Source organism: Cyphomyrmex costatus, unplaced genomic scaffold (genome assembly GCF_001594065.2).
Source record: "Cyphomyrmex costatus isolate MS0001 unplaced genomic scaffold, Ccosl1.0 scaffold5, whole genome shotgun sequence".
Lineage (NCBI taxonomy): Eukaryota > Metazoa > Arthropoda > Insecta > Hymenoptera > Formicidae > Cyphomyrmex > Cyphomyrmex costatus.
This window is the reverse complement of record NW_017279267.1, coordinates 1,712,593-1,724,685: the sequence shown is the minus strand read 5'-3', so window position 1 is coordinate 1,724,685 and position 12,093 is coordinate 1,712,593.

Sequence of the window (12,093 nt, the reverse complement as noted above, 5' to 3'; positions counted from 1 at the left end):
ATGAAGAGGACACCACCCACCGATAGCGCCCAGGATAAGTTCCTTTAGCGAGTGATTAAATTTTAATCCACTTCTAATTAGATTTTTTGTCAAGCTCGACGTAAGGACGAACGCGGCCGAGCCCATTTTGAAGAGAGAGGGTTAGGACCTTAGTAGATGAAGATGCAACTCTCGTGCTAAAAGGATTCATTTTAATCGAAACTTTTTAATGAGAATCGGTTGTCCGGTATTTTAATGTCATTAACACCTACTCCATCGACAGTTTCAACATCGGCATTTGCTCAGACGTGAGACGAACTGAAGAATTGCATCTTTTAAATATCGACTTTATTGTGCCCATTTCGTTGATCAAAAGTTGAGATTAAAGTGCAATTGAAAATAAAACAGAAGTTAGTTGTTATTGTGATAGTAATGTGAATAACAACTGCGACCCTATTACCTATTATGTAAGATTAGTAAAAAAATTAATTAAGGAAAATAATTAAACCAACGATTCAATAGATTTTTAAATTTCATTAATTTATATAATATTTGTGAAGGCAGTAATTTCATGTAAGAACGTGTAATTCAAATATTAAAATAATTGAAAATTTATTTTTCTTTCAGTATTTTCATATCTAAAAAATACATCTCTTACGTAAAATTACAGCTTTCACAACAATTGCCACAAATTAATAAAATTTAATTATTCTATCTATATTTAATCGTGTAATATTATTTTCCTCATAATGTAACTAAAATTAAAAAAAAAAAAAGGAGATACGTTCAATGCAATTTTCCTTGACTAACCGTAACTCCGAGAACATCTCCGAGTTCGTACAGTCTCTGGGTTTCTGACATGGACGAATCGATGGGCAAACAAACGACGGATTTGGCAGCTCTCCTTTGGCGAATCGGCCATCGCGCTGTCGTTTCTCTTCACTGATCACCGTTTCGCGCTCGTTCTCTCTCTACTTTGCATCCAGCGCACATCCTGCCTGAGCCACATAGCCCATCATTCTCTCGTTCCGCTGGTAGTTCCTATCAAGAGCCGATAATTTGGACGCGTAGGCACCGAAGCGAGCCGGCACCTTCTGGTCAGGAGTTACCGCAAGAACCGCCAAGTCAGTTCTATTCTGACCGGCCCTTGGTCCGCACCAATCCCGCGTTGCACCGATAAGTAGTCAGTTACGTTACCATTATACCAACTAAACGTGCACAACCAAGAAAGCGCCACTAATACCGCGTGACCCTTTAGAAACGCTTCGGTTCTCTACCACGGTCTTTAGACCGCCTTTCAGATGCCGCGCAGAACTATTCTCCTAATTGAATTAGCCATCCGGAATTAGCAATTTGAGATTAGCACCGCGGCGGCTTCGTCTTTCAAAAGTAAAGTCGGTCGAGAGCTGGATTACAGACTCGTTACGTAACTACGCAATTAGGGAACGTGTACGTTCACGTTATACGAGTGCGGAGCTAGCGCGACATTTGTAGGATTCAGGAGTCGACCAAGATCGAAACGACGAAGATCAGAGAGGAAATCCGGATCCCGATTGGTGTTCTAATGAAATACGGAGAGCATTCAAGCATTGCGACTCCAGCTCGGAGACTAGCGCAATCGGTACGCTGGAGTCCCTATAATAAGAGTTTGGACACCATCGCTGTAGCGACTGCGTATAAGTTCAAACTAGAAGCTCACAGCTATAAGATACAAAATATTCTAATATGTATAACTATTAAAAGATGCAAATTATTTTTTTATCTTAAACTGCCAGTTACTCCGATCTATGTTATTTATTACGGATACTATATTCCCCCCCCCCCCCCCTCTCTCTTTCTCTCTCTCTTGTGTCTAGGAAAAGTATACATTTTACATCCTGTGTATAAATACATTTCTGCAATCTCCAAATATATATACAACCAGACATTTTAAAAACTAAATTAATGTAATTTACATATGTGTTGAAAAATTGTATTCATTGGTACAAATTTCATTATGCATTTATCTATATATATATTTTTTTAAAGATGTCGCTATAAAACACAAACTCACTTCGTAAACTTTGTAAACTCTCACTTTATAAACTTTATATAACCCAACAAATGTTTATTGTCACTCAGCTGATTTATTGTCACTTTTAGGTACATCATCTTAGCATGAAAAACTTAATATTTCAACCCAAATATGGCGAAGCCAATTAAAAGTCAGACATACGATAAGATACGATAGAGCCTCTTGGCTCTATGGTACGTGAATGACCATCTCTTCATGAATCGCGAATAGATGGACTCCCTGCTCGCTATTTATCGTACAATTCCGAGTTATAGACTTTAACAGCAGAATAAATAAACGTTGATAAAGTATAATATACAAAAGATAAAAAAAAGCGATAGAAAAAGGATAGGTGAAGAAAGACGAGGTGTGAAGGAAATAGAAAGCGGAATCGGTTGATTCGATCTCCTCACTCAGCACGGTCGCCTTCTTAGCGCGTGGCGCAGGTGGATCGACGGTACTTATCTAACAATAGCTATTTCCTGGAAATCGCAGAGAACAAGGGCTCGTCTATGTGGATTGTCGTCTATCATCGCTAAACGGTGTTCGTCTCTCGCCTTTCCACGTACGATTCCTTCGTCCCGATCGTAGTGCAGTCTGACGTTTCCCTTTGACGTTTCTCGAGTATCGATTATGCTCTTTGAAGGTCAACTCTTTTTGATAAAACGAATCTTTCCGGCAGTAAATGGAAAACTCGATGATACAGAATTTTATCTGCCTATGGTAAAAAAAGAAATTACAATATTCGGATTACATATAAATTCATTTATATGCCATAATATAAATAATAAAAAAAATAGATAAAAATTCACATGCTGACGAAAAAGACGTTACATTAAACCAATTTCTTCAGATCGATGTTTTGGTTCAGATAACTATTGAAAATATAAAAATATAATTCGCATCAATCAAGAGAGTCTTCATTTTTTTAATATTCTTTAACAAATTTCAAATTAAACTACTTGAAAATTCATTTCGTTGATAGCAACATCCTGCATAATGTCAGTAAAATAAAAATAAGCAAAATCGAAAATAGAAAGACAGGATATTAGAGTAACCGGGAGAAGATATATTACACTAGTTCGTTGGCTTTGATTGCCGGGTATTCAACGGGGCTTAGTGCGGATGTGAGAAGACGGCGGGTGGCGCTTAATGTCATAACATCATGCGGTGACGTTTACGCCATGTAGGTATACTTAAGGCAATAAGAGCTAATGTGATATACAGCAGTTTATACAGCAGTATCCTGAAATCGAGCCGAGAGAAGATCGTTTGCGTATCGTTACTACCGCATGCATCGCGACTGTTAGAAGGATCTACCACCGTGCTCCTGCACTCGATAAATTTTGCATCTCTTTGCATATGCATGCGTCGGCAGAAACGAAATCATCGATTTACGAGATGCAGAGGGAGCCGCGCTTTTCATTGCTGCCATTAGCGGCTTTCTCCTCCGAGTCAGCATATAATTCTCTACGAGTATTTTATCCGTTAACAGATTATCCGTCAAGTAACAATTTAAAGTCAATTTACATGAAATTATCAACATGGTAGCCAACGATCTATTTGTAATGAGAAATCACTGTATTCACATCTGGCCGATTTATTTCGTCCACATGGTTACTCATGATCGTACGTTATACCAAGTTTGCGTCACTAATCCATTAAAAACCGCTTAAGACAATATAACACGAAGAAAATGATCGATGCTGTGGTAGATACGTGAAATGGAAATCACATCGAATCAAATTCAATTTAATCGACCGATCTCAACCACCATAAACTGTCGCTAAAAACGCGACTATCGTCGATTGGCAAGATGTGTATCAAACGTAAGACAGAAAAAAACAAATCAATCAGTAATTATTATGATCAAAATGCGCAAAATTATATCTTTTGTATGTTCCAAGGATAACATCAGCGTGAACTGGCAAAAGGTTGACTATATTGTATAATTCGACACTATATATATAGTGTCGAACTATATATACAAGAAAATTGCAAGAGAATCAAAACGTTCTCAAAGCAATTTGCACGATAAGAAACAACGAGATGGAGTCAGTAAAACTTACGGTGCCGCACAAATCTGCATCTCATTTCGTCCTTATTGGATAGACGAGATACGTCGTGTTTACTTGGCTCCATTCCTTTCTCTCGTGCGGCAGAAGCTATTTAATACTGGTAGTTATTTGATATCATAACCCACTAATATCTCAAAATCGACTGCTATATTAAAGAAAGTACAACATTTAATAATTCTCGACCCGATCAATCGAATCCACTCTGTGGATTTCTATTACAATTTGTAGACTTCTAATCTATTTCTATTTTCTTAATAATGAGAATGAAAATTTTATGTGTATCATTAAAACATTTCTTCTACCATAATATAGAAAAGAAGAAATAAGGCATCTATTAAAAGTTCACACACGGAGAGAAGGATTTCTTAAAATTTACCCTGAAAATATAGTAATTATGGTACAATACAATAAATTTAAAGATTTTTACCATGCACTTCAGTAAAATTTATCATACTTATTTTATATTTTATTGTAGTTTTATTAATGAATGTGAAAGATTTACATTAAAATTCTTCAAAATATAATATTGTCCCACGATTACCATATTTTCAGGGTAAATTTTAAGATGTAATTCTTTCCGTGCAGATAGTGGGAAAATTGACGTCAATAATTTTATAAAAATTAACGCTCAAAAAAAAGTTCCTAAAAATCTATACGAATTACGTATATTCCCAAACATTATGCATGCTAAAAGACGACGCGTCGTAAAAACGTCTCTTGTAGACATTTCATGTTGTCTGGACTATAACAAATTTTTTTCTTTCATCTTTTTTAAATTCTTCAGTTTCAAAGTTAAAAAACGTTTTAGAAAAATTAAATTTTGCAGAATAAAATTTTACATAAAATTCGATATCTTCAAAAAATTATCGTAAGTTTTTTCAAAAAGCATTTTAAAATTTACAAAGTCTACTTTAAAATGTTTATTTGTTAAATTTTTATCCGATGATATTCCATCAAGGTAAAGCACTTTTAAATAAAATATTGAAAAAAATATCAATTTTCAATTTTACGTAATTTAGAAAATAAACAAAATATCATAGTAGACAAAATTTAAACACAAAAAAGTTATATTTTCCCCTTTAAAATGCATTTAAAAATTTTTGCTCTATAATTTTTTTTCCATCAAGATATTTAAGATATTTTGTAAAATGCGAGAAAAAAAAGCATAAAAGTTCTCGAATTTATGAACGATAGTGTATATGTATATAACGAGAGTGTTATTATATCATATGTGTATTTATACATCATTTATAGATATTATATATATTATTTATTATCAGGAGAAATTTATATATTATTTATTACGATATATTGTTTCTTCAACTAGATACACGTAATAAGCACAATAACGACGCTCTTAAGAACTATCGAATTATTATTGTTCAACAAACGTTGCCGCAGTTACTTCAGTATTGGCCGAGCCGTCAAATACCTCGAGTAAACATTCGCGACTATCCTACAGTAGCTCCCGAGCACAAAAGCTAGCTACTTTGGCTCAGGGAAGCGAAAACCGTCCTTTCCCCACGAACGAAATGAACTCCGAGAAACTTCACTACTTAAACGCGAGAGAAATTGGGATTTTATAGACATTCGTAAGAAAAACAATGGTCCTATAAAAACAGCGTTGGTTGCACGGGAGTACTAATCTTGATTATACTTGCACATGCTGAGTAAATGAAAATTTGGATTTTAAATTTGTAAGAAATTGAAACACCCCACATTCACGCAGATACTTTTATCAGCGCATAAGAAAACATAGATATCAATAATTCTCACTGGTGCAGATGGATTTTAATTGTTTTCCCGATTCAACTTATTCTTTATTTTTTCCTAAGTCTTAGAATTAAAAAGAAGAGTAAGTTGAACCGAGATTAAAGTTAATCTACAGTAAAGTTGATGTACATCTCAAAGAGAGAAAGAGATATTTTCGTCTGTGCGATTAGATATATTAAATCTAATCGGTGTATTGTATAATATAGCAACAACGCTTACAACTCGCCATATGATACGTCTTATGTTAGCACGTATGTGCACGTTATTCACGAAAATGGTGAATATTTCAAATAAAGCGTGACTGCCGGGAGATATATATCTTCACACTCTATCTCCACGAGTTCCGTCGTATAAGGTATATCATATTCACGCATGCATGCATCATGGTTAGTACGTCGTAGCTGTCAGACATTGGCGTGGTGTATCCAACGTAAGCCGAGACGTCTTCAACTTGATTACCTTAACGATATCACAACGGTGACGTTATCTAATAAACTAATGCAATATAATAATAGAAAGACAAGATCTGTGATCAGAAGAACGAATACAGTCTGTCGAGTTTTGTAAATTTATTATAACAATGAGAAAAATATCTAATTGGATTAATTGGAATTCTAGTTGAAAATGGACCAATCATACAATTTTAGTTGAGATAACTGAAATTCTGATTGATAAAATTATAGAATCTTGTGGTCTGTTCATTTTAAACCAGACACTTTTCTCAGCGTACGATTCTTTAAGACTCTTGTTTTTTTTTATTCGCGATTTCAATTTATCGTGCGAGGAGAGGAAGAATCGCGTTTGTTCTTTTTTATTGTTTGATTGTAAATATCAGTTTTAAAAAACTGTCAGAATATTTCGAACACATTTTCGATAATCATGCAAATAACCATTATCGCCCTTAAACGATCTGTAATATCGCAGTTTGTCCTGCGGCGCATTGAAAAACCGTAAAGCGAGCATTACTGCCAGCAACGTCGGCAATTTTCGCGCGATCGCATACAGTGCCAACTTGAGGGTAATAAAACAAATTGCACAGGTGATTCGAGGTGACCACAGGCGAACACGTGGCGCATTCGCTAGCATTCATGGAAACGTTCGGTGCGGAGAGGGGCGACAACTAGGAGGATTTTTGGCGTCGTTCGTGGCCGCGGCTGCATTTATCGTCCACGTTTGGCTTTCTTTTTTGTCCACTGGCGAGCCACACGAGAGAGAAAAGGACACCCAACTGCACCGCAGCATCATCTGTGCCCAACATTCGGCCATACTCCACCCTCACGTGCCACCCGAACCCCCCTTACAAAGAACGCTATTAAATCATATCAGGTTCAGCCGGCAATTATTTAGGTATTAGCACTCTTTCCCCACGCTTCTCGTGCATTCGCGTTTCACACGACTGCTGCAATCGGGCACCCGCGCTTCATCGGGCCACTGATATTTTTTTGTCCATCACGTTGCGCCGCGTCGATCACAATGTGATGCGTTTTTCGTATTCGCAAGTGAAATTGCGCAATCTCGTTATATAGAGACTGCCGCATCTCTAGTCACTAAGCTCTCGTATCTCTATCGTCTGTTACGACATACGTGTTAAAATTTGGATAATAACTATACATAGCAAGAACTTTTTCGCTGAAATATCAAAAAATTTAAATAGATGCAGATCTGAAAATAATTTTGTTAAAGCATCAAAATAATTGTACAATAGCAATTTTGTCAGTCTAGCAATCAGTTTTATGGACGGCTTATATAATTATTTTGACAATATAACAAAGTTATTTTAAGATTTCTATCTTTAGGTAAATTGTGATACTTCAGTGAAACCGTTTCTTTTCATCATATTTTTCATATTTTTTTTTTCTTTTCGTATTTCGCTAGAAGTGCGTTCGGGGAGACGCTATTACTTATTAGTGCTACTTGTGTCATTCTATCCTTGCTTTACATCTAATAACGAAGATTTGATGAAGAATGACAGAAATAGCGCAATAGCGTCTCCTCGAACGCACCATAGATATCAAAGGAGCAATGATAATCTCTTGAGTTAAATAACATTTTGTTGTTTCTAACTTCCACGTATGTAATAAATTAAATAAATAACAAACTGAGTTGTGTATGAGTAAAATTTAATACATTTACTTGAATTAAATTATTTAACTCCATTGTTTCAATTAAATTAACGGTATATTGGGTAAGAGCAGTGGTGATATAGAATTGTTAAAAATATTATAACTTAGATTAGGTATATAACTAAACGTTATATGAATTTAACAGTATCGATCCTTTATCGTTTATTTTTTGATATATATTCACCACCTCTAATTATCGTAATTTTCATCTTACCATTTCGAACACTTTACTACTCTTCTCGATGAAGTATCAATAGATAAGTTGCGTGATATCGAACCGTGTTGTTCGAACGTAATTAGATAATGTGAGTCTGAGCACGATTTAATTCCAAAATGGGCGGCAGACACAGAAGGGGATAAATAACTCGTTATTGCATTCGGTAAAACGTCGCGTGACTCCAAGTCCTTAAAACGTGCAGCCGCCGCGTGCAAGCTCGTGGGCAGAGACCCCGCCGTTTTATTTCTCACAACAAACGTGTGCACGATAATGAGAAGGACCGACGTATAATGAGTTGAGATCGATTTCTTTGTGTGTGTGTGGGGTGTGTGTGATCAGAGATCAGACTCACAAATCAAGGAAGACCTACCTACCTGTTCGTTCGCCGAATGAATTCTTCCGTACTATTGATTTGTAGAACGTGACCATTCGCGAGTTGATAGCCCTCAGAAATATATGCGTACGTAAAGTTCCATTAAACATCATTCTAACAAGCTGTAATAATCGTTTCGCAAAGTGGAACTCGGTGCTAACATAATATTTCTTAATTGATTTGCCTTCACCCGATATTACCTATCTCACATACGATCAGACTTATTTATGAAACCGGTCTTTCGTTTTACTCCAAGCTGTAATACATCTGAAAATAATACTTGTACACGATGTATAAAACGCCACTGCTTCTTATCACCGGTTTATCACGCAAGCATCCGTGCGACGGTATATAATGTTAGTGACGCCCACATTTCTCGCAGGCGCCGTATCGATTACCGTGTTCTTTCCAACATTCGGTCGCGTACATTCGACATGTCACCGCGGACGATCCCGACGATATTATACCTCCGCGACGCGACGCCACGTCGGCGCGCAACAAAAAGAGCAAGCGGCACCGTGCGCGGATTCGTGCGCGTGGTTCCTGCGAGTTAAAGGATCACATCGTTATAAATAATCGCTTCCTGCCGGCTCCTGTTTGCGCCGCGCCCAGGCAAGGCATCCACCCAAGGCGAGATTTTTTCGTCGAGGCTTTGCAAGAGGTCGACGGTGGTGAAAATGTCGGTCATAAAAATGTCCTGGTAAGAAATGGCCCCGGCGAAGAGGAAACCAGACGAGTTCGCCTCTATACCGGCGACCGTATCTTCAGGATGGCGTCTCGGTCCGGCCCCATGTATCGTGGGTGTACATCGCCTCCCTCTCGTTTATACTGGTGCGCTTTACGGTGTAGGGTAAGCAAGTAGGGGTCGAGCCGGAGCCGACCCGGCGAGCTTCGGTCAAGAGAAAACGGCCAACCCTGTCAGGGTGGGAAAGGGATCGACGCAGCGGTGGGAGAAGACTCCCGGTGGTTAACCTCGTTTGCACGCAAATTCAGATAAAGTCGCGGTTACCGCGATACCGTCAGGTCCATAGATCAATCGATCGGTAACGCGTTTGACCTCGGGCCTCGACGTTTACTATGTCTATGGCCTCATTGCAGATCTATATAAGAAGTAACTTTTTCCGTGAAAAATGTCACTATACTACATGTTTAAATGTGTAAATCCATTCTTGTATACAGTATAGTGTGTTATTTTTACACGGAAAACTATAAATCGCACACATATATTGAAGTCCCTTTTTACAGACTTATAGATTTGTACACAGAGAGAAAGATTTATTTGGACTCGAAACTCCTATTCTTGTTTGTTTCATTGAAACAATTTAATTTTGAATGAAAACTCTTTTGATTAACGCAAAAATTTAGCTTGAATGCAATCAATTATACATTTCTTAATTTAAAGAATAGATATGTTTGGATTTTATATTCCAATGACTATATTTATTAAATTAAAAAAATCTTTCTCTCCATGTAGTGCCGAGGCCTGAACAGAAAGTAAAAGAGGAAATAAAAAATATATAAGAAAAAATATCTCATCGCCAAATAACTGTTGAAAAGATCCGACGTCGCACACAATAAGAATACAATCGACTCAAATATAGCATTGTAAAGTTTCAATTGTGCTCCTACGCGTGCCTTCAAATCGCATCGCTTACAGTCTGCCGGTCTGTAAAGTTACGTCCTTTTCATAGCGTAAACTTGCATTGCCGCGAAAGATTCTAAAAGTTAGTATTACAAAATGCAAATTGATACCAACCGCGGGCGCGCACCGATCGAGAAACGTTCTACGCGCGTGTATCATAGGTTTCGCTATCCTTTCCTTTATGCCGGAACATTTTATGACGTAAGTAAGTATAGGTTGACCAGTCGATGCAGCAACCTGCGGGCAGCCAGCGAACGGGTATCCTGGGAGAAGGAGGATCCGCATGCAAATTCGAGTAAAGTCGGTTCCGCGCGAAGCTGCCGAGCTGCATGCATCGATTGACTAGCAGTGCATCTACCATTATGCGTTTCGAGAGGAAATCCCATGAGAAACGTATTCCAGGGTAAAAAGGATGCCACGAAAACGCATTTTCCATTAAAATTATGTAAATTAATACCATCTTCTTCACGTCAAACGTATTCGTGTATGATAAACCTTTCTAGATTCGCAGATGTTATATACACGTGCTGTTACACGCACTGGTATCATTAGTTCGGAACTTGTATAAATAGAAAGATCGAACCCCGGCAACTTTCGAGAAAACGAAACATTAGCTTGCTGGGATATGGGCTAGCCTGTTCCACGTAAATTCACAGAGAATCGCTTTCCGAGAAGCAGCCGAAGTTTATAGATCCTTTGACTACTCGTGCATCAAGCGAATCTATGCCAAGGGAAAGAACGCTCGATATCAGTAGCGCGGGTCAGTATTTTCTTATTTTCATAACTTCCCGCGTTTCTCTTTTCATTTGCAAAAGATTCAAGCAGTACGAAGTTAACTTTTTATCGTCTCGGTATCCGTGTGCTATACGCACGGACTTTCCGCGAGAACAACAAACGCTATTTTCTTGTACAAACATATATTACAACTAATTCTTAATAAAACTATCAAAAACGGCTTTTTCATTTACAATCGATAATTTTGTTTTTAAACATTGCACAAGTGAAATAATGATAACTTTTGTACGCGTAAGACTTTTTTGATTCTAGAATAAAAAGATTAAATAAATATTTAATATATTTTCATATATATTTCACTTTAAACATAATTACATCGGAAATTGTGCGCCATTCTTTTTCGCTCGGCCCTTTTTGCTGCTCATCAGCACGTCTCGTTTATTTTCGCTATTTCTTGCGCTTCGCTTTTTCAGCTTACGAGAGATACATCGAAGTAACCCGCCGTTGCATGTACTTTGTGTCTGGCCTATTTTCCTGTGTGCCGGGAAAACGAGGAAAATGATATCTTGCTCCGCCTCGTCCTTCCCCTCACACGTCTCCAGCGACTCTCGTTCTCAGCTTTCTTTCCGTTACAGTCCGCTTTTTGAGATACGCTGCAGATGAGATGGGCCCAGAGACCGGATGCGCGCTCGAACAAGTAAATTGATACCAACGACGGCGGGTGGTCTGTTCTAGGGCATATGCAGATGCCACGCCACGAGAATATTCCGCGATCTCTCTTCTTGGGATGGGATGCATAACGCGATAATTTGCGACGGCTTTTGCTACTTTTCTTCGGATTCGCGAGCATAATTTCCTTCCTTCACGATTCTTAAGAGGACTAAGAAATTTCGCAACGTTTCAAGTATATACTCAAATCAAATATAGAGATATAACAATCGTTACTTTAGATAATACTTAGCAATTATGTATGCTAAATCTCTAAAATACTTCATCATTTTCCGATATATACCGAGATATTTGTTATTGTTATCATGCAGATCTCTCACAATTATAACCATTATTACATTCGTATGGTTTCTAATTCAATTTAATGTTTTCCAATTCTGTGTGTTAAATT